Source organism: Bombina bombina, chromosome 8, assembly GCF_027579735.1.
Source record: "Bombina bombina isolate aBomBom1 chromosome 8, aBomBom1.pri, whole genome shotgun sequence".
NCBI classification, from domain to species: Eukaryota; Metazoa; Chordata; class Amphibia; order Anura; family Bombinatoridae; genus Bombina; species Bombina bombina.
The window spans coordinates 130,058,325-130,083,210 of NC_069506.1; positions in this window are offsets into that span (position 1 = coordinate 130,058,325).

Here is a 24,886-nt window from a genome sequence, read left to right on the forward strand (position 1 = left end):
TTTATTTTAGATTAGGGTTTGGGCTTGTAAAATAGCTAAATGCCCTTTTAAGGGCAATGCCCATACAAATGCACTTTTCAGGGCAATGCATAGCCCTTCCATTTTTTACTCTCAAGTTGAAAGTAATATATTAGTGCTCGAGTGAAAGCCTAGGGTGAAAGCTACTGAAATTCTATTGGCTGTTCAAATCAGCCAATAGAATTTAATTAGCTCTCATCCTATTGGCTGATTTGAACAGCCAATAGGATTTCAGAAGCTATCATCCTATTGGTTGATTTGAACAGCCAATAGGATTTCAGTAGCTTGCCTCCTATTGGCTGATTTGAATTTAACACTCAAATCAGCCAATATGAATGCAAGGGACGACATCTTGAATCGCGTTCCTTGCATTGAAGCTTCAGTTTACTGCGCCGACCGTAAGAAGAGGAGCTTCGCGTCACATGGCTTCAGGATGGACCTGCTCTGTGCTGCAGGGATGAAGATAGAAGATGCAGCTTGCATGAAGACTTCTTCCGTCTGGATGGAAGAAGACATTGCGCCTGGATGAAGACTTCTCCACCTGGATGGATGAAGACATTGCCGCCTGGATGTCAGGACTTCAGAACTGTAAATGGATCTTCGGGGGTTAGTGTTAGGATTTTCTTAAATTTTTTGGGTGGGTTTTTATTTTAGATTAGGGTTTGGGCTTGTAAAATAGCTAAATGCCCTTTTAAGGGCAATGCCCATACAAATGCACTTTTCAGGGCAATGGGTAGCTTAGTTTTTTTTTTAGAGTTAGGGTTTTTATTTGGGGGGTGTTACGGTAACCCTTAGTCTCGCTGAGAGATGGACCGCTTAGTAGCCTGGATCCCTATTGCTGAAGAGGGGAGAAGCTGCTTTCCATAGTATTCTATATGAGTCTCGCAAATATAGAATAATCCCCCTTAGCTGTAGTACAGCTAGGATACCCTTCTGCCCACAAAAACGAGTCAACGCTGCGATTGAGGGTCAACCAAGAACTCAGGACTGGGAAATAAGCTCTTCACAACAAAATAACTAATGCTTCTGTAACAGTGCTCCCTTTCTGTGGAACACTCTGGCAGACACGGTCTGACTCCTTTTCGGGAGCAGACTAAGGCTGTCCAGACCGCTGGTTATGCGGGGCTGAGGTCGGTTTGTCTGGACAACCCGTTGGCGTTGCCATTCTGTTTCCCAGGTCTGTAAGTAATCGTGAAATTGAAGGGTTGCAACGATAAACTCCACCGTAATAGCCTGCCATTATCCCCAGAGACCCGGTTCAGCGACACCAACGGGTTATGGTCGGTGACCAGAGTGAACTCCTGCCCATATAAATAGGGAGTCAATTTCTTTAATGCTCACACCAAAGCCAAACACTCCTTTTCGACCGCTGCATAGCTGACTTCGCGGGGCAGGAGCTTCCGGCTGATGTAGGCAACTGGATGCTCCCCTCCATCTTCGCCTACTTGGCTGAGGACAGCTCCCAGCCCGAACATGGAAGCATCTGTATGGATGATAAAACGTTTGTTAAGGGCTGGGGCCGCCAAGATAGGAGCGTTAATTAGAGCATTTTTGAGAGCCTGGAAAGCCGTTTCACAGTGGGGAGACCACAGGACCTGTCGAGGTAAGTTCTTCTTGGTCAAGTCAGTCAGGGGCTTGGCAAGTGTGCTGTAGTCTGGTACGAACCGTCTATAGTACCCTGCGGTGCCCAGGAAGGCTAGGACCTGAGTCTTAGTGATGGGGGTGGGCCAATTGGCGACAGCTTCTATCTTGGCCGGCTCTGGTCGCTGATTTCCACACCCCACCCGGTGACCCAGGTACTGTACCTCGGCCATCCCAAAGTGGCATTTTTCTGGCTTCAGATTCAGGCCAGCAGCCCGGATCTGATCCAGAACCATTCCTACGCGAGCTAAGTGGTCCTCCCAGGACTCACTGTGGATCGCTATGTTGTCCAGGTAGGCGCAAGCAAAACTCTGGAAGCCATCCAGGAGCCTATCCACCAAGCGCTGGAATGTAGCTGGGGCATTCTTCATCCCAAACGGCATTACCCTAAACTGATATAAGCCGAATGGGGTGACGAATGCCGACTTGGGGATAGCCTCCGGGCCAGGGGAATCTGCCAGTAACCTTTGCAGAGGTCAATAGTGGTCAGGTAATTTCCCCTGGCTATACGATCGAGTAGCTCGTCTACCCTGGGCATAGGGTAAGCGTCCGTCACGGTTTTTTCATTGAGCCTCCGATAGTCTATGCAGAACCGGGTGGTCCCATCTTTCTTGGGCACCAAGACAACTGGGGAGGCCCAGGGACTATCGGAGGGCTCAATTACCCTGAGTTGAAGCATCTCATCGATCTCCTTCTTCATTCCTGTCCTAACTGCTTCGGGGATTCGGTACGGAGCCTGGCGCAAGGGAGCTTGTCCCGGAGTTTCTACCTGGTGGGTGGTTAAAGTAGTGTACCCTGGCTTCGGGGAGAAGGTGAGGTGTTTGGACTGTAGGAGTTGGTTGAGCTGCTCCCTTTCAGTGGGGCTAAGTCGGTCTCCTATCTGAACCTGAGCCACTATACCTGTGGGGAGACTCTTTTCTAATAGGTCTGGAATGGGTAGACTGTCGGGGTCTTCCTGAGGGGAACAACATACGGCTGTCACGTTCTCTGGTCGCTCAAAATATTCCTTGAACATGTTTACATGGAATGTCTTTCTAAGATTGTTGTCGTGGCAGCTAGCTATCACATAAGTGGTGTCTCCCCTTTTCTCTATGATCTGGTAGGGACCCTGCCAGGACGCCTGCAATTTGTCTGTCTTCACCGGCTTAAGTACTAACACCTTTTGTCCTATGGTGAAGATTCTCTTTCGGGCCCCCCGATCGTACCATACTTTCTCTCTTCTCTGGGCTGACTGGAGATTAGCCCGCACGGATTTGGTTAATTGCTCCATTCGGTCCCTGAGTTCCAGCACATATGGCACAATGGGGACACCGTCAGTCTCCATCTCTCCCTCCCAGTGCTCCCGGATCAGGTTTAGGGGTCCCCGTACCTTTCTTCCGTAGAGCAACTCGAAGGGAGAGAACCCTGTTGTTTCCTGGGGCACCTCCCGATAAGCAAATAGGAGGTGCGGCAGGAAGCGTTCCCAGTCTCGGTATTCCTGAGTGAACGTCTTGAGCATTTGCTTGAGGGTCCCATTGAACCTCTCACACAGCCCGTTCGTCTGGGGGTGGTATGGGGAGCTCAGTAGGGACTTAATTTTGCAAACCTGCCAGAGTTGTTGGGTCAATTCAGCCATAAATTGGGTGCCTCGGTCGGATAGGATTTCTTTTGGAAATCCTACCCGGGAGAACACCTGTACTAGTGCATTCGCTACCGTATCCGCTTGTATGTTGAAGAGGGCGACAGCCTCTGGGTACCTGGTAGCGTAGTCCACTACGGTAAGAATGTAGTGCTTACCGGAGGGACTAGGGGTAGCCAGTGGTCCCACTAGGTCAATAGCAACCCGGCTGAAGGGTTCCTCTACAATGGGCATATTTACTAGATGGGCTTTAGGGTGATCGCCTCGCCTTCCTACTCGTTGACACACATCGCAGGTGTTACAGTAAGTTCTAACATCAGCGTGTACCCCTGGCCAAAAGAACGTGTGAGTAATGCGGTGTAGGGTATGGGTTACGGCTAGGTGGCCTGTTAAGGGGATGTCGTGGTCTATCTTGAGGATTTCTTGACGGTATTTGTGGGGCACTACCAGCTGTCGCCTACGCTGTCCCCTTTTCTCTGTCCAGCGGTATAGTTTCCCTTTTTCCCATAAGAATGTTTTGTTATCTGCCCCGCCCCTTCCGGTCTCTGCTCGTTCCCGGTACTTTTGTAAGGTCGGGTCAGTCTTAGACTCTGTCTCGAAAGCCTCTGGGGTGTCCCAGGGTATGGGGCCTAACATGTCAGGCAAGGTCGGGGTAGGTCTTACCTGTGTCTCCCGCTGTCAGGGATTCATCTCTGTTCATGCTATACCTTTAAGAAAGTGAACTCATTAACCCTATTTAAGGCACCTCCCAACAGAACTCATTGCTTGGTAATTTGTTGCTCAGTGACAAGCTGCTTCTGAAGAGACCTTGCCGTTTATACAACTTTGTATTTCATTACATTGTTCTCTAAACTCCCCCTGAGTTTCTGCCTGCTTGAATCTACCTCCTTGTGCTCTTTTGCGTCTGGAGATTTTCACCGTTTATTTCAGTCAGAGACCTCTCTGTCTCTCCTGTATTGAAGTTACTCCCTGCAGCGTGTGACGTCACGCCCGACATTCTCCCGCCGCGGCTCTGACTCAGGCTCGCTGTGGTACCGCTGGCACTGTTTGCTGTCTGGTAACAGTATTACTCTGCTCATTGCCATCTCCTGTAATACTGGTCTGTATATTTTGCATTATACGAACTGTGTGTACTACTGCAACTCCATTTATCTGCAAGCTTGCCATATTATCTGTGTAACGCACACCTGCTGGAGAATCATATATGCTACAGATGACAAATATGCATTAATCTATTTTCTCTACTTACTAACTTGCATACAAACAACTGTGATAAAGATATATATTGCTACCATTCTTTCATAAACAGACTTCCTAAGCATACATTGGTCTTAGTCACAGTTTACCCTCATATCTGTTCGCAAATGACTGTTTGTATAACTTCAACTTTATCTGTTTCAAATGACCAACACAGCTTCTTATGCTTTCATTGAACAAGCTTGGATATAACTAACATTCATTATCAAATTATGGATTATATAATGCTCTCAGCTTGATTAGTTCATTCAGATAACAAAGTGCTGTGTGATTGTTGGTGTGTTTGTTAAAGCTTGCTGTATAAACTTTATGTAACACTGCTTGTGTGAGTGAATCAAAGCACCTGCAGTAATTAACTCTTTCACTACTGTTGAAGTTGCTTTCCCTTATGAATTACTCTCCTTTCTGCTGCTAGCAGTCATTGTTGCGTGAAGGTTCCGTATTCACTCAGGTACCCTGCTGTAGTGACCCTCAGATCAATGAGCATATCAGGGTTCCCTTAAGTTCAATCTGTGGGAATCCGAGGTAAGGTGTGAGACTGAGTGGTCCTACATTGGCAGTAAGCTGTTGTAGTAGTGTTTTCTATAATAATTTAGCAAATCCTAACACCCGCACTGGTGAGAGCTCTTGCTCCGTCCGGGCTTGGGCCCGTGTAGACACTGGGTCCACCTCGTTGTTGCATACTGGAGCATAGGCAGAAGTCATGGGGCCCAAATCGTTGCCCAGTAGTACTTCGGCAGGTAAATTATCCATTATGCCCATGTTCACAGCCCCCTTTCCCGCTCCCCAGTCAAGATGCACTTTAGCTGTTGGAATTTTGTACACATCCCCCCCGCCACTCTAACAGCCACAGTCTGTCCGGATCGCTTGTGCTCTGGCACCAAATGACTCTGTACCAGCGTGATAGTAGCCCCTGTGTCTCTCAATCCCTTGGTAGATCACCCCTCGAGCCATACCTTCTGCCGATGGTGCTGGCGGTTATCTGAGGCAGCATTTACAGGGTCCGCCTCGTGAAGCAGCCCCAAATATTCCTGGGTGTCTGGTGCGTATTAAGGGGGCAGCTAGCCATGAAATGCCCTGGTTGCTTGCATCGGTGGCAAGTCGGTCTGGGACGCTCAGAGCTGTTATTGGGTGGTCCTGGGTGTCGGGCGGGCCCTGCGGGCTTGGAATTCAGCACGAGGGGGTGCACGGTAAACCTCCCTGGGTTCGACCCATGCTGGAGCTCGGTAGTTCGTGGGTTCGTGAAGACGGGAGTCATAATGTTCATCGGCCAATTTGGCTGCTTCTTCTAAGGTAGAAGGCCGCCTGTCTCGCAGCCATTCCTTCCCTTGCTGTTCCATGCCATTATAATAATGTTCTAAGAGAAACAATTGTAAAATTTCCTCACCAGTCACCGCTTTACTTCCGCTCATCCAGTGATTTGCCGCTCTCCGCATTCGGTGCGCCCATGGAGGGGTTCGGCCCGTACAGTGAGAGCCTCTCCCGAACAATCCTGTTTTTTTCGTCACTAATCGTGGTCGGTGTTTCCGCCATTGTGAAGCTCTGATCTAGTTCGGTCAATTCTGCGATCAGCTCTCTCCTCGGCCGGTTGCTGGCGTACCCCCCTCTGCTTTCAAGTAAATCCTTTAGGGTTGTACGCTTTAATTTTTCGTAAGCACTCTCCATCCGTTCTGTACCTCTCCTAGGAAATCCACCGCTGCCGCCAAATGTTACGGTTACCCTTAGTCTCGCTGAGAGATGGACCGCTTAGTAGCCTGGATCCCTATTGCTGAAGAGGGGAGAAGCTGCTTTCCATAGTATTCTATATGAGTCTCGCAAATATAGAATAATCCCCCTTAGCTGTAGTACAGCTAGGATACCCTTCTGCCCACAAAAACGAGTCAACGCTGCAATTGAGGGTCAACCAAGAACTCAGGACTGGGAAATAAGCTCTTCACAACAAAATAACTAATGCTTCTGTAACAGGGGGGTTAGTTGGGTGGTGGGTTTTACTGTTGGGGGGTCTTTGTATTTTTTTTTTTTACAGCTAAAAGAGCTGATATCTTTGGGGCAATGCCCCACATAATGCCCTTTTAAGGCTCATTGGAAGTTTATTGTAGGCTGGGGGGGTTTATTTGGGGGGGCATTTTTTATTTTGATAGGGCTTTTAGATTAAGTGTAAAAAAATTATTTTGGATTATTTTGTTTGTTATTTTTCGTTATTTTTTGTAACTTAGTGTTTGTTTTTTTGTAATTTAGTACTTTGTAATAATGTTTAATTGTATATTTAAATAATGTTAGTAGTGTTAAGTTTTTTTAATATGTAATTTAGTTTATTTAATTGGTAGTTTAATTTAATTTTAGTATAATAGTTAGGGTAGGATAATTTATAGTTTAAAATTAGTTTATTTTAATTCTACAGGTACGTTTTAATTTATATTAAGATAGGGATCTTGTCATTTTAATTTATAGTTAAGGGGTTGTTAGGTTCAGGTGTTTATGGCTTAATTTAGTGTTTGGCGATGTGGGGGGATGAAGGTTTAGGGGTTAATAGGTTTAGTTAGTGGTGGTGATGTGGGAAGTCAGAGGTTTAGGGGTTAATAAGTTTATATAGTGGCGGCGATGTCAGGGAGCAGCGGAATAGGGGTTAATACATTTTATTTGTGTCGGCGACGTTGGGGGCGGTAGATTAGGGGTGTTTAGACTCAGGGTGTTAGGTGTAAACGTAACTTTTTTTCAACCATAGAAATCAATGGGGTATGCTTCATTCTCTTGCAGCATCAAACATAAGCTTTCGGTGTTTTCAGACTCCCATTGATTTATATGGCATCCGCAGCCCTTAAGGCTGGCGATTTGAAAACCAGGTACGCTGCGTCGGAATAGCCGCGAGCGTACCCGTTAAATGTTTGATAAATTGGAAAAAGTGTCAAATAGAGTTGAATGTGTATTCGGAACATCTGTAATGATGTAATTATCGATCTGCGTTGGATTGAGATCGCGGGATCGTATGTTACATACGTAACATTTGCCAATCTTGACGCTTTGATAACTAGGTCGGATCAATCTCATAACAATTACGATGTGGAATTCCAGCGTATTTTCAGTTGACGCTTTCATAAATAGGCCTCTTTGTCATATACCAAATCGCTTAAAATAACTTTTTAAATATTTATTTAACTAAAACAATGTATATTTTACATTTAATAAGCAACTGCATAACTATGAGTAAAATACTTTATTTTAATATTATACACATGTGTTTTGTTTTGCTTATATTTCAGCCTTAACGTTTTACTTCAAGTCTCCAGATGTGCTAAATTTTCCACTGCTATTGTGTGCTGCGCTCTCCACCTGTAATATGAGTGATGATAGCAATTGAATATATAGGGCGGGATAAACAAAATGTTGGCTGTGTTAATATTCTCTGGTAAATCTTTTTTACCATTCACTTGTAATACCAGATTATGTGCAATATGAATAGTGCACCCTGCGCAATTGGTTGTGATCCACAATTATCTAGGTGATCATTTAAAGTAATTATTAATTCCTTAATTAAAAAATATTTTGTTCAGCACTTCACTTACAATCTAGGCTGCTGAAAATCTGTGTACTGAAGCTATTCGAGCAATATCAGGTGTGTACTTTCTGCTAATTCCTACTAATGCTTATAGGCTGATAGCTACAGCTTATTGGCTTATCACCCATTAGGCATTATCAGGAAGTCCCAATGAGGGTTTTTCAAAAATAAATCAGTGAGCATTGATAAGAGGTATGCGACTGATACGGCTGTATTTGTTTTAATTTCAATATAAACAACTTTAACTTCATGTTGTTAAGGCAAAAAATCAGCATGTTTAAATGATGCTCTTTCATATAGATAGAAACTATTTGAGCACATTCTCCCTCATAATTCCCAGTAGCATGCTTTCTATGGCCAATGGAAAGTGTCAGAGACAGCTGTGTTACCACACATCGAAAAAGTGATAGTTTGAAAGGTTAATGCTTTTTCTTTTAATCACTTAGAGGGGCCGAATTATCAAGCTGCGAATCACGCGGAAACTGCTACTCCTTAACTTATCCTTAACTTATCCGCCACCATTGTTGCTTAACGATCAGATATAATTGGGATGATTGACACCTCCTGCTAGTGGCCGATTGGCCGCGAATCTGCAGGGGGCGGCATTGCACAAGCATTTCCCTAGAAATGCTTGAGTAATGTTAAATGCCGACAGCTTATGCTGTCGGCATTTAGCAGTCGGGCGGACATGATCCGCTACAGCGGATCGTGTTTGCCTGACACTTGATAAAATGGCCCCACACTCTCATTTGTTTCTACAAAAGTATTTTTTGTAGGGACATTTATTTAATTTAACTTAGTACTTACTCAAGGTAGCATAGAGATCCCATCCCCTCCTCCAACAGATAGTATGCTATATTATATTTATGTCAATTTAATTTTGGTCTAGCTCACATTCACCTAGATTACAAGTTTTATGTTAGAAGCTGTGCCATGCAAACGAGCAGTTTATGCTCACCGCTCACTTACAGACAGCGCTGGTATTACGGGTTTTTACAAACCCGGTGTTAACTGCAAAAAAGTGTTCGTAGAGCAAAATTTTGCTCCACATCTCACCTCAATACCAGCGCTGCTTACGTTAGCGGTGAGCTGGCTAAATTGATTCCTATGGGGAAAATACATTTATGTCTACACCTAACACCCTTACATGAACCCCGAGTCTAAACACCCCTAATCTTACACTTATTAACTCCTAATCTGCCGCCCCCGACATCGCCGACACCTACATTATATTATTAACCCCTAATCTGCCGCTCTGGACACCGCCGCCACCTACATTATACTTATGAACCCCTAATCTGCTGCCCCCAACATCGCCGACACCTACATTATATTTATTAACCCCTAATCTGCTGCCCCCAGAATTAAGGTAGAAAAAATCCTATTGGCTGATGCAATCAGCCAATAGGATTGAACTTCAATCCTATTGGCTGATTGCATCAGCCAATAGGATTTTTTCTACCTTAATTCCGATTGGCTGATAGAATTCTATCAGCCAATTGGAATTGAAGGGACGCCATCTTGGATGATGTCATTTAAAGGAACCTTCATTCTGTGTTTAGCCGTCGGAAGGAGAGTGTGCTCGGCTTCGAATGTCTTGAAGATTAGGATGTAATTAGTTTAAAAATCTTGTAATTTCTTTATTATTTTCTGTAATTTAGTGGGGGGGGTTTGTACTTTTTTTTTTTTTTTTTTTTTTTAAATAATTTTTATTGAGGTAACAAATTCAAATATAGACATACACTGTAAAACAGCATGGCAACACGCCTATTTGACAAACAATAAAATTGAAGCATCCCACACAAGAGGCATGTCTTATACCTAACAACCAGATTTTGGTTTCAACTTACAAGAGAAATTGTCTGGCCATGTATGATACCTCATTTTACTTTTATACATATTCATATGGACAATTAACATACCAAACATATGCCGCAGTCCTTGGGCCTGACATCAGTAAAAGAAAAAATGTCAAATAAGAATGGTTAGGCCTACAATTGTCCATATTTTCTATAACAGGATATATATAAAAAAAATATATATGGCTCCATCTTCACATGTTGATGCATTAAAGTACAAATTTTACATATAAATATATTAACATGGACACAACAAAACAAAACAAATGTTAGTCATAAGACCTGGCTTTCGTATCCCCATCTCTTAGGAAAAAGGTATAGGTCGTCGTGTGTCCATAACGTAAATAACAACCAATAAATATGGTAATCTAAATTAGAATCTGAAGAATGTAAATATGCTATGTCTAGGGCACCTGACTAAGTTAAACTACAAAAAGTAATTTCAGTGAGCTTTATTTATACAATCTCAAGGCACCCCACTAACAAGGGGAGCGAGTAATACATGGATATCAATATATTTAGTCCCTCACAATATTTATTCTATTTTTCAAATTGCTTCTAAATCTGATAGGCCACTCATGGACCTTATACTCAACATATTAACAGCTGCAATAAGTAGACTTTAAGCTCCAAGATGTTGAGGGGAAATTACGAGAAGTAACTTAAATAATAAAAATTCTAGAGAACTATATAGATTACACATTCCCTGTTATGATAGCATATCTACATAACTGGCTAACTAATTCTCAACAGCAGTACTTAAGATAAAGCAGAGACTCCCTAACTCTGCTTGGAACTGCAGAGAGTATTACATACCCTTATCTGCACTGATTCCAAGTGTGGGGGCGGAGCTCCGCAAAGCAATAGTCAATTAATATAAGACTGGGGGGGGAATAAATAGGCCCATGTTAATGGGGTTATGCGAGGGCATCATACCTGATCCCCAAGGGGAAGAGACACTAGGTCAACTAGGAGAGTCACTCTCATTTCTCATAGGTCAGTATTAATTAGCAACAGATACAACACAAGCCTCCTGCAATATACTATCAACAGAGGTAAATTAGGCAGCCTCCGCGACTCCATCATCCCGGCCGCAGATGACAGAGAGGCAGTTATGTAATCTAGATATTATAAAGAAGTAGCTGCCGCTAAATACCTCAGCCCCGCTAGGTACATAAGTTAGGCACAGTGTTAAATATGTATAAGTGGCACAGCAGGTTAGTATTAAAACACCGTTGACCTGGACATAGCGAGCCTCTATATCTAAGTTTGTGTCACACAAATAATTCCCAACCTTAAGTTAACTAAAATAATGAATGGATAGTCTCCATCCCCCCCAGTCCCAAACACAGGGAGATCAACGGAATTCCCAATGCAAAAAGAAAACGTTATGACATGTTCTACCCTCTATTACTAACCAAACAATGTTGACTTTCCCCATTAGCATATAAGTTGGAAATGCGTGTAATATAACAATAGGAACAGCGCCAGAGTACATAAAATTGGTTATAAGCAACCCATATATATGTCCAACCCTCCCCCAGAAATGTCAGCAGGAATGTTTTAGCAGGGATAGTCCCCAGGGTAAAGACCCTATAAGGGAATCACCTCCACCAAAGGCACATATGTACAAAATAATGCTGAGGGGTAAGGATCTATAAACAGCATTAAGTGGGATACATTAGCTGATGTTCAAAGGGCCAAGAGTCTCCGAAACTGTCATGGTAGCAGATGATATACATTTATCAGGGTAGACCCCATAGTGTATGTCACATAACGAGTATTTCAGGCCACCAGGCCACCATTAGCTTATATGAGTATAGCGTTCAATAGTAGTGCAGATTATAGTTCCGCTGTATACCGGTAAAAGGACAAATATCATCCGCACCTAGTAATCCACAGTGCTTAATTTGGGCTAACCAATGCCAGTTCTCCCATGTATTGTGTCCATCCGGCTCAGCCCTAAACAACAACGTGCACAAGAGCCGGGTTTACTCCAATGTGCAGTCTCCAGACATACCTTGTCCACAGCGACACAAAGGTAGGAGCTCCCGCTCTCTCCACAAGGCATGTGCGCTAAGAGGGCTATCCTGCACAGGGCTGCAGGCGATCTATGCTCCACTTCTGAAGGGCACACTGGGACATCCGGGGGCCGGATCGCATCTTCTCGTACATCGCTGCACCGTGCGACTGTGCCCCCAGCTGTATATGGTGCCTCCTCCGGGTCCTCAGTAGTGATCTCTGCGTGCATATCCGCCATAACAGATAGAAGGCGGTCAAATCTTCGGCACATCCTGCCCTCAAATTCCTCAAATAAATTTTGCAATGTTCCAAGTAGCGCTTCCATGTTCCCAAAAGCCCTATATTCTGTCAGTCACTTCTTCGTGAGGCCAGTTCAGGGCACTCTTATTGCCTACTGTGAAAGACACAAGGCACGTTGCTTCCCTGAAAGGCCTTGAGATTAGCTAGGCCTCAATCTTTCGCTCCTCTCCGGTTGAATAAACCTGCTCTCGATTACCCAGATAGTTCCTCGGCTGTTACAGGGCTCAGTTAAAGTGAAGGTATTTCCTTTAATGTCGGGGTTTGTACTTTAATTGTAATTAATTGTATTTAATTTAGGTAATTAATTTAATTGTAGTGTAGTGTTAGGTGTAATTGTAGCTTAGGTTAGGTTTTATTTTACAGGTAAATTTGTCTTTATTTTAACTAGGTAGTTATTAAATACCTGCTGCCTTGATGGTGAGGTTTGATTTAGAACTTCCATCTGTTCCTCTTATACAGTCCCTGGCTAATTCCTGCCAACTAATATAGAAATATCTCAACAATTTGCCACTTCTTACATTAGACTACTGCAATACATCCTCTCTGGTCTCCCAAGCTACAGTCTCCCATCTGCAATCTATAATAAGTGCCTCTGCCAGATTAAGCTTTCTTAAAAAAAACATTCCTCATCCACTACATCTCTCTGTTTGTCACTCAACTGGCTCGATTAGCATCAAGAGTAAAATTCAAATTACTGATCCTGTCATACAAAGTCCTCTATAATGCACTCCATTTTCATAGCCTTTGACTGCAAACCTTCTCCTTCTTACCCCAATCTCTGTGAGGATGGCCATAAACAAAGTTTCAGGAGATCCCTTAAAATGCACATATCAAATGATGCTTAACATATTTTCTTTCCTACCCTCAATTTGTTTCTTCTCTGTTCCCTTAAAATCAAAGATTACAAGTCCACTTGCCCTGCTAATTACCTCACTCAAAGTTGGTCTTCAAGACTTATCCATTAAATGCTTCGTTGAGAGAGAAAGAAAAAAATAAAATAGCTCTTAAAGGGACATGAAACCCATTTTTTTCATGATTCAGATAGAGAATACAATTTTAAACAACTTTCTAATTTACTTCTATTCTCTAATGTGTTTCATTCTCTTGGTATCATTTGTTGAAGGAGCAGCAATGCACTACTGGTTTCTAACTGAAGACATGGGTGAGCCAATGACAATCGTTATATATCTGCAGCCACCAATCAGCAGCTAGCTCCTGAGCTTACATAGATAAACCTTTCAGCAAAGGATAACAAGTGAAGGAAGCAAATTAAATAATAGAAGTAAATTGGAAAGTTGTTTAAAATTGTATTATCTATCTGAATCATGAAAGAAAAATTTTGGGTTTCATGTCCCTTTAAGTTGATACTATCAAATGCTTTATTGCTGTAGTTGCAATGCAATGTTTAGTTATTCAATAAAGATAAGTTATCTGTATAAAGGTGGTTACATAACAATCCATAAAAGTGTACTGAATTGCTTAAAAGATATCCATTAGTCAACAGGGTTGATACATTTGCTTGTATTTTAGGAAACATCCAAAATGTTTAGGAGCCTGCTCTGTGTTTTAGGAGCCAGTGAATTATTTTATATAGAGAAGTACTAGAAGAAATCAAAAAGACAGCAAAAGAGAGGGGGGAGAGAGACAGCAAAAGAGAGGGGGAAGAGAGACAGCAAAAGGGAGGGGGGAGAGAGCACAAAAGAGAGGGGGGAGAGAGACAGCAAAAGAGAGGGGGAGAGAGCAGAAAAGAGAGGGGGGAGAGTGCACAAAAGAGAGGGGGGAGTGCACAAAAGAGAGGGGGGAGAGTGCACAAAAGAGAGGGGGGTGGATGCAATGTGGGCGTGACCGGGCGTGACATGGGTGGGGACGGGCGTGGCGCGACAAGGCCAGACAGGGACGGGGCCATATGCCGGGGTCGGCTGCCGAGAGACAGAGAGCTCTAAAGAGGGGGGATAAAGAGAGCAGAAGAGGGGGGATAGAGAGAGCAGAAGAGGGGGGATAGAGAGAGGGAGAGAGAGATAGCAAAAGAGAGAGGGGGAGAGAGACAACAAAAGAGAGGGGGAGAGAGACAGCAAAAGAGAGGAAGGAGAGAGACAGCAAAAGAGAGGGGGGAGAGAGACAGCAAAAGATGGGGGGGGAGACAGCAAAAGATAGGGGGGAGAGAGACAGCAAAACAGAGGGGGGAGAGAGACAGCAAAAGAGATGGTTGAGAGAGACAGCAAAAGAGAGGGGGAAGAGAGACCGTAAAAGAGAGGGGGGAGAGAGCACAAAAGAGAGGGGGAGAGAGAGAAAGCAAAAGAGAGGGGGAGAGAGCAGAAAAGAGAGGGGGAGAGTGCACAAAAGAGAGGGGGAGAGAGACAGCAAAACAGAGGGGGGAGAGAGACAGCAAAAGAGAGGGGGGAGAGAGACAGCAAAAGAGAGGGGGAAGAGAGACAGCAAAAGGGAGGGGGAAGAGAGCACAAAAGAGAGGGGGGAGAGAGACAGCAAAAGAGAGGGGGAGAGAGCAGAAAAGAGAGGGGGAGAGAGCAGAAAAGAGAGGGGGAGAGTGCACAAAAGAGAGGGGGGAGAGTGCACAAAAGAGAGGGGGGAGAGTGCACAAAAGAGAGGGGGGAGTGCATAAAAGAGAGGGGGGAGTGCATAAAAGAGAGGGGGAGAGAGCGCAAAAGAGAGGGGGAAGAGAGCGCAAAAGAGGGGGAGAGAGCACAAAAGAGAGGGGGAGAGAGCACAAAAGAGAGGTGGGGGAAAGAGCGCAAAAGAGAGGAGGGAGAGAGTGCAAAAGAGAGTAGGAGAGAGCGCAAAAGAGAGGGGGAGAGAGCACAAAAGAGAGCACAAAAGAGAGGGGGAGAGAGAGCGCAAAAGAGAGGGGGAGAGAGCGCAAAAGAGAGGGGGAGAGAGAACAAAAGAGAGGGGGAGGGAGCACAAAAGAGAGGGGAAGAGACCGCAAAAGAGAGGGAGAGAGAGAGCAAAAGAGAGGGAGAGAGACAGCAAAAGAGAGGAGAGAGAGAGCAAATGAGAGAAGAGAGTGAGCAAACCAGAGGAGAGAGAGCAAACAAGAGGGGGGAAGAGAGAGAGCAATAGAGAGGGAGAGAGACAGCAAAAGAGGGGGAGAGAGAGCAAAAGAGAGGGGGGAGAGAGAGAGCAAAAGAGAGGGGGAAGAGAGAGGGGGAAGAGAGGGAGAAGAGAGGGCAAAAGAGAGGGGGGAGAGAGAGAGCAAAAGAGAGGGGGAGAGAGAGAGTAAAAGAGAGGGGGGAGAGAGAGAGTAAAATAGAGGGGAGAGAGAGAGCAAAAGAGAGGGAGGAGAGAGAGAGAGCAAAATAATTGCTTCTAAATCTGATAGGCCACTCATGGACCTTATACTCAACATATTAACAGCTGCAATAAGTAGACTTTAAGCTCCAAGATGTTGAGGGGAAATTACGAGAAGTAACTTAAATAATAAAAATTCTAGAGAACTATATAGATTACACATTCCCTGTTATGATAGCATATCTACATAACTGGCTAACTAATTCTCAACAGCAGTACTTAAGATAAAGCAGAGACTCCCTAACTCTGCTTGGAACTGCAGAGAGTATTACATACCCTTATCTGCACTGATTCCAAGTGTGGGGGCGGAGCTCTGCAAAGCAATAGTCAATTAATATAAGACTGGGGGGGAATAAATAGGCCCATGTTAATGGGGTTATGCGAGGGCATCATACCTGATCCCCAAGGGGAAGAGACACTAGGTCAACTAGGAGAGTCACTCTCATTTCTCATAGGTCAGCATTAATTAGCAACAGATACAACACAAGCCTCCTGCAATATACTATCAACAGAGGTAAATTAGGCAGCCTCCGCGACTCCATCATCCCGGCCGCAGATGACAGAGAGGCAGTTATGTAATCTAGATATTATAAAAGAGAGGGGGAGAGAGCGCAAAGGAGAGGGGGAGAGAGAACAAAAGAGAGGGGGAGGGAGCACAAAAGAGAGGGGAAGAGACCGCAAAAGAGAGGGAGAGAGAGAGCAAAAGAGAGGGAGAGAGACAGCAAAAGAGAGGAGAGAGAGAGCAAATGAGAGAAGAGAGTGAGCAAACCAGAGGAGAGAGAGCAAACAAGAGGGGGGAAGAGAGAGAGCAATAGAGAGGGAGAGAGACAGCAAAAGAGGGGGAGAGAGAGCAAAAGAGAGGGGGGAGAGAGAGAGCAAAAGAGAGGGGGAAGAGAGGGGGGGAAGAGAGGGAGAAGAGAGGGCAAAAGAGAGGGGGGAGAGAGAGAGCAAAAGAGAGGGGGAGAGAGAGAGTAAAAGAGAGGGGGGAGAGAGAGAGTAAAATAGAGGGGAGAGAGAGAGCAAAAGAGAGGGAGGAGAGAGAGAGAGCAAAATAGAGGGGTGAGAGAGAGAGCAAAAGAGAGGGGGGAGAGAGAGAGCAAAAGAGAGGGAGGGGAGAGAGAGAGTAAAAGAGAGGGGGGAGAAAGAGAATAAAATAGAGGGGAGAGAGAGAGAGCAAAAGAGAGGGGGGAGAGAGGGAGAGCAAAAGAGAGGGGAGAAAGAGAGAGCAAAAGAGAGGGGTGATAGAGAGAGAGCAAGGGGTGGGACCGTTGTACTGCAAAAAATGGCCCATGTGAACGGGCTTTAGGACTAGTTTTTAAATAAAAAAATAACTGCACTAGGCAGTTTTTGGGGTCTAAAGTTGTTGGGAGTGGGGTGTAAGAACAAAAATAGCAGTGAAAAGTGCCTTTACATTGCTGCACTACTTCTCCCCTTTGCTGTGACGGCATCAGAATAAGGCTCTCAGGAGAGCCTATTTAAGTGCGCTCTTGTAAGTGCAATGCTTCCCAGCACTGAGAACGCAAGCTCGCGTTCACATTGCTGTTAAAGGATTACTTTCCTTTTTTTTTTAAGTCTAAAAACGGAACATAGATTTTGCATATAAAATATGATATAAATGTAAAGTACCTTCTTATTGTTTGTAACGAAGCTCCCTTTTGCCATAAAAGTATATTTTATTTTATGACCATGACATCACGTCATCCAGCCCACAAATGTGGGCTGTCTAAGGGCTAACAAACTCGCCAATCATATCTCTTGATTTTGCATATAACTTACATATATTATTGGCATTCAACGCATGCTCAATAACATTTCCTTTCTCTCGCATGCGCGCATTGGGGCACTCAAGCCAAGATGATAGCTGACAGGACTATGACATTGACTGCGCAGCGAAGACTATGATGTTGCGCTAACTCGCGCATGCGCAATGCGTCTCAGAGTCGCCATGTTCCAACTGCAGTTGTCAGCCCGGATTGGGAATCCGTAACGGCAGACAACTAAGTGGGTCTGGAAAAATTAATTATTTCAAAATTATATATTGTTTAAACGGTGCATATTTAATATAGCACCCCCATTACAAAAATGTTTATTTACATGTATACTTGTGTGACATACCCATTACAAATCTGACTACAGTGTCCCTTTAACTTGTAATACCAATGCGCATTAGCGTGTGCTGGTATTACACAGTGGAGCGCTAATATCTTTTTCTTGAAAGCAATATTTAGCGATCCACTTGTAATCTGACCCTATATACATCAAAATAGTAAGCCTGCTTTAGTATATGTAATAGTTTAAGGACGGATTTACCTCCCAGTTGTAATTCTACAATTTATTCTGTACACTAGCAATTAAAGATGCAAACTAAGTCTTGTAATAAGATATAGTTGCAAGTAGATTCTGACTTTCTTCAGACTAATTCTACAGAATGAAATTAAACATCATTGTTAGTAATTTTCAGTTGCAATGCCAAATTCCAATCTTAGCAAACTGCCTATCAAATTATGACAGACATCTCAACACCCTAAAGGCTTTTGTGATTAACTTAATTGTTTCAAATCAACAGCTGGTATGCCTTAACCAAAGACTGTCAATACTAAAACTAGTACAGGGTTATGTAAATATCATACAAATCAGTATGAATCATATGAATACCGACGGTACATTTAATTACACATTAACAAAAAATTAGTACATTTTAATGCAGGATGACAGTTGGCTTATGTGTAGATTTAGGATTGTATAAGTATTTTACAAATTATATGGATATATATATATATATATATATATACAGAGTATATATATATATATACAGAGTATATATATATATATATACAGAGTATATATATATATATATATATATATATATATATACCTAAATACAAAATGTAAATAAAAAATATATTGCCAAACCTTTTGAGGCACGCACTATATCCATACCTGATAATAAAGACATACATGATGATAAAATGTGTCTGATTATTTATCACATTTATCACTAAGGTCAGTGAGTGCTAATATTTGGGGATATTTTTGCTTTTATTATGCTAAACAATTTTCTGAAACATATTTGATTGTAGGTGTTTCACACTGTGGTATTAGCCTCTAATGCTGACATCACCTCACATGAACTTTGTTATAGCAATCAAAATTTTTTAAAATTAGTACATTTTAATGCAAGATGACAGTTGGCTTATGTGCAGATTTAGGATTGTTGTTATATAAAAAATAAGTATTTTACAATTTTACAAAAGTTATGGATATGTGTGTATATATATATATATATATATATATATATATATATATATATATATATGTATATATATAGAGGTGCACTCTCACAAACAGTTCATTTAAATGTCAGGGTGCTAGAGTAGGGTTTAGTATATAGCAAGCAGTAAGCAGCACTCTCTGGTCTTGAAAAACAATAATAGATTTATTTAGTGACGTTTCGGGGAATACTCCCCTTCATGAGACCAGTGTTACAAATAAAGTGCAAAACATTTATACCCTTACAATAGACCCTCCCCTTTTTCAAATTGCGCCAAAACCAGACCATATCAACAGTGCAACATATAACAAGTGCAACAATTAAAAACATTTGTACAAAAATGGAGACCAGTGATCAAACACAATGGAGCATTACACATAAAGTAGTTAGCATAAATACATATCTACCAAATATCACAACACGGCATATCAACTGTTTCAATACGTAGCAAGAATGAATTAGTAGCAGTATTTACAACTGTCTTTGCAGTGTTACAACCGGTATAGTTTCCAGATAACATAGAACAATGCATATAATCATAAACAGAGATGCAAATCATCATAACACCACCTGGGTTTAGCTATACAGAGGTCTCCTTTACTAGGGCTCGAATAATTGTGGGGCCAGACCTAAACAGATAGGCATAGAAGACTGTATTAAGTACCTGTATGTGGTCACTAAAATGTAACAGCAACAGGGGCCCAAGTATGTGATCCTAGTTTTATATAGCATCCAACACATATATATAGTACCTGGCAGGGGGTGGAGGGGCAATATGTCAAAGTGTATACATATATATATATATATATATATATATATATATATATATATATATATATATCAAAATAACAAGAGTATTGCATTGAGCAATGATACTTTTTTATTGGACTAACTATACAGTTATCAATTATACATTTACACATATACATACACATACATACATACATGCATATACACCTACATAAAGTATGTGAACTATGTAACTATCTATCTATATAAATATGTATCTTTATATCTATCTATCTATCTATCTATATATATTTATATGTATGTATGTGTGTGTGTGTGTGTGTGTGTATGTATCATCAAATTTTTTGAGGTAAGTACTGCATCAACGTCATAAAATTAAAAAATATTTTAGTCTTTCGCTGAAATGTTTATATTGTTTGGCCCATTCAAATTGTTTAGACTGTTTTTTTTTCAATGAAGAAATGGTTTAGAGACAGCTACTCTCCCATGAAGACTGTTCTATTATATACAATCAGATTCTGATAGTATGGTCATTTTACGTCTGCCTGGTCTTGCTTTAGATGAAAATGGTTTGGTTTCAGAAAATCTCTTCAGTGTGCAATGTATTCACCTTAGAAATATTAAACTTACCGGTGCAAGGAAAGTTTTACATCACTTAGAAGAACAACCTGTATTTGATTTTAAAAAGTTATATCAACTAATCCTTCTATAAAAGGACCTATAAATAGAATGTGCAGTACTAGAAGCACTAGCAGGAATTTAAACTAGTAAAAGCCCTAGCAGAACCAACATGTGTGGTAGGATGTTACCAGTTGGATGAAATATAAAGTGTCACAATTTTTATTTTGAAGATTTATATGCAGATAGTGATGAAAGAGGATATTGATATAAATGGCAACATCATATATACTGTAGATAGATTCAACAAAGAGATAACAAGTATTACAATATTTTACTATTGTTTAATAAATGATAAAATAAAACCAGTTATTGATGGTGAACTCAGACAACACTGCTTTTTTTTTTTTAACTAATTACTTATTAGTTACAAAACCTTTTCTAACTGATGACTAATAGCTGTGACAGCCTTGTTTGTATTTCAGTATGTTTGGTTGAAAGCTAGATATTTCATGTACTGTGTGGCTGTAGGCTTCGGAACCATGAATAAATACATTTAGGAATAGTTTGGATGTTAGGATATTTTATATTTGTATCTGTAAAATAGGACAGCAATATTTACAAGTCATAACATAGCTTATACAATTTATATGTTTTAATACTTTAGTATATATAGTCCTATCAGAAAGATAGTACAGCACTGTAAGCAGAAAGATAATAGTTGATTTGAATAAATATAATCTATCACTTGCATTTTAAAGCACAAAAACCACACCAAAGACGCAAGTAAAGAAGATTGTGATTTTAGTGGATGAGAAAAAATAGGTTATTTTTTTATAATTTTATTTTTAAAAATATATTAATGAAAAAGTTTGGATTTCAGAATAATTCTGGACTTCGGAATTTCAGATTTGGAAATTTGTACCTGTATGTGTAGATAATGGATTTCTTGTAAGCTTTTAAACATATATATATCATGTTCTAAAAATCTGTCCCATTCTCTTCTTTACATGCCACTACAAGGATTTTTCAGAAAAATGTCCTCCTTGTGGAGACTCAGGTGAAGAAAACATCTTATTTGGTTTGATGAATAAGGGCCATCAAATAGCTGTTAGGTGTTAGATGGGTGTGTTCTGAATGAAGATTTTTATCTGGTCCATAAAACTCAATCTCATATACAGCTCCACATGTGTATGATATAGACCTCTTCCCTAAGAATGGTTCTTTCCTGTGCTTGTTTGTATTCAATATATAAGTTCATGGGTGTGTATAAACATGCAGATCATCTTGCTTAAAAATTGCTCACATGAAGGTTACAAATATTAGTAACTTTATTTTACTACAATTAATAAAACTTCCAATCTTTTTCCATTTACATGTGGAAAAAGTAAATTGTGATCTCTGATTTGAAAGGTTTTGACACCTTTATTTTATTTAAAGGGACACAAAATTTATAATTTATATTATATATTCTTTGTTCTCTTGCTATCTTTATTTGAAAAAGCAGGAATGTAAAGGTCCCTTTTTGGTTTAGTACCTGGGTAGCACTTGCTGATTGGTGGCTAAATGTAGCTTACATTCCTGCTTTTTGAAATAATGATAGCAAGAGGACAAAAACATTTTTATAATAGGAGTAAATTAGAAAGTTGATTACAATGGCATGCTATATCTGAACCATGAAAGAAAAAAATTGGGGTTCGTGTCCCTTTAAAAAACAATAAAAAAATAAATAAAAAATAAATAAATAAATAAATATATATATATATATATATATATATATATATACAGTATCTCACAAAAGTGAGTACACCCCTCACATTTTTGTAAATATTTTATTATATCTTTTCATATGACAACACTGAAGAAATGACACTTTGCTACAATGTAAAGTAGTGAGTGTACAGCCTGTATAACAGTGTAAATTTGCTGTCCCCTCAAAATAACTCAACACTCAGCCATTGATGTCTAAACCGTTATCAACAAAAGTGAGTACACACCTAAGTGGAAATGTCCAAATTGGGCCCTATTAGCCATTTTCCCTCCCTGGTGTCATGTGACTCGTTAGTGTTACAAGGTCTCAGGTGTGAATGGGGAGCAGGTGTGTTAAATTTGGTGTTATCGCTCTCACACTCTCTCATACTGGTCACTAGAAGATTAACATAGCACCTCATGGCAAAGAACTCTCTGAGGATCTGAAAAAAAAGAATTGTTACTCTTCATAAAGATGGCCTAGGCTATAAGAAGATTGCCAAGATCCTGAAACTGAGCTGCAGCATGGTGGGCAAGACCATACAGCGGTTTCACAGGACATGTTCCACTCAGAACAGGCCTCACCATGGTTGACCAAAGAAGTTAAGTGCACATGCTCAGCATCATATCCAGAGGTTGTCTTTGGGAAATAGACGTATGAGTGCTGCCAGCATTGCTGCAGAGGTTGAAGGGTTGGGAGGTCAGCCTGTCAGTGCTCAGACCATACGAAGCACACTGCATCAATAAGTCTATATGGCTGTCGTCCCAGAAGGAAGCCTCTTCTAAAGATGATGCACAAGAAAGCCCGCAAACAGTTTGCTGAAGTCAAGCAGACTAAGGACATGGATTACTGGAACCATGTCCTGTGGTCCAATGAGACCAAGATAAATTTATTTGGTTCAGATGATGTCAAGCGTGTGTGGTGGCAACCAGGTGAGGAGTACAAAGACATAGTGTGTCTTGCCTACAGTCAAGCATGATGGTGGGAGTGTCATGGTCTGGGCCTGCATGAGTGCTGCCAGCATTTGGGAGCTACAGTTCATAGAGGGAACCATAAATGACAACATGTACTGTGACATACTGAAGCAAAACATGATCCCCTCCCTTCGTAGACTGGGCCGCAGGGTAGTATTCCAACATGATAACGACCACTGCCTTGCTAAAGAAGCTGAGGTTAAAGGTGATGGACTGGTCAAGCATGTTTCAAGACCTAAACCCTATTGAGCATCTGTGGAGCATCCTCAAATGGAAGTTGGGGGAGCGCAAGGTCTCTAACATCCACCAGCTCCGTGATGTTGTCATGGTGGAGTGGAAGAGGACTCCAGTGGCAACCTGTGAAGCTCTGGTGAACTCCATGCACAAGAGGGTTAAGGCAGTGCTGGAAAATAATGGTGGCCACACAAAATATTGACACTTTGGGTCAAATTTGGACATTTCTAAATGTGTACTCACTTTTGTTGCCAACGGTTTAGACATTAATGGCTGTGTGTTGAGTTGTTTTGAGGGCGCAGCAAATTTACACTGTTATACAGGCTGTACACTCACTACTTTACATTGTAGTAAAGTGTCATTTCTTCAGTGTTGTCACATGAAAAGATATAATATAATATTTACAAAAATGTGAGAGGTGTACTCACTTTTGTGAGATACTGTGTATATATATATATATATATATATATATATATATATATATATATATATATATATAAACTGTACAGGGGAAGTGGCACTCACCATCCAAATGACTTCCTGTTGCACTGCTGCTGTTGAAATATACAAAGTCCTAGTATCCCAAACTTGGCCAAGGATAAATGGTAATACTGAAAAAGTAGGCAACACGTTGTCAAATGCAAATAGAAGCCTTTAATCCATGAGGAAAAGACAGTTAGGGCCTTAACCCATAACGTTTCGGTTCTAATTAGAACCTTTGTCAAATGGAGGCCGTGACAGACATGACAGGCTTCTATTTGCATTTGACACTGTGTTGTCTGCTTTTTCGGTATTACCATTTATCCTTGGCCAAGTTTGGGATACTAGGACTTTGTATATTTATATATATATATATATTTATGGGCTTCCTTAATTACGGGTAAACCTTTACTTTTTATAATATATTATTTATTTTAAAAAACTACTGTATGTCACTCATAAAATGCATTAAAATAATGTTTTAATCAAATTCAATTTTAATAAGCTTGATGTGCAACTTCTCTATTCAGTACATAATCTGTGTTTTGAAGATGTCTTCCAGATGCTTTGTGAACATGGTAGCGGATAAGAATGTCTCGTTGCACCACTCACTGCGGTGAGAGCTACGGTTAGTAAACCTTTGCAAGTTTGGATTCCCATACACATCTTTCCCATCTTTAAGGGAATTTGGTCCAATTTTACATTCCTTTCATTTAAAATCAAAGCATTATCATATATTATTACAGTTAATTTCAACAATTATGCATTAGGAGACTAGCATCAGTGACAGAGGCATTACAGGACATGAATGAAGAATGAACATATCACAGAACCAGTAAACATGAGAAAAATGTGATAGAGAATTGCTCATCTGTTACTGATTGGAGACTAAGAGCTTTCTTTAAACCGCCCAATAAAACTGGCTTGCAAGAGAATTTCCTGAATCCCAGATTAAGTGAATAAAGATGTTACCAGAGTACAGCGAAGCATTTGGGCGGCTTGTACACTACATGCTGTTGATTTCACCCATGTTTAACTAATGAATAACAGAACATCGCCCGTCTTATTATAGAAGACAAAAGTAAAGTCCAATTAAAATTAAGATGAGTACCCATTTCCAGTCAAATTATATTTTCTTATTTATCTTCTAGAATTTTTTATTCAAAAATGTGTATGTTTATCACATATTTTTAAGTTAATATCAGTAAGTAAGCAAAATAAATTGTGTCTCC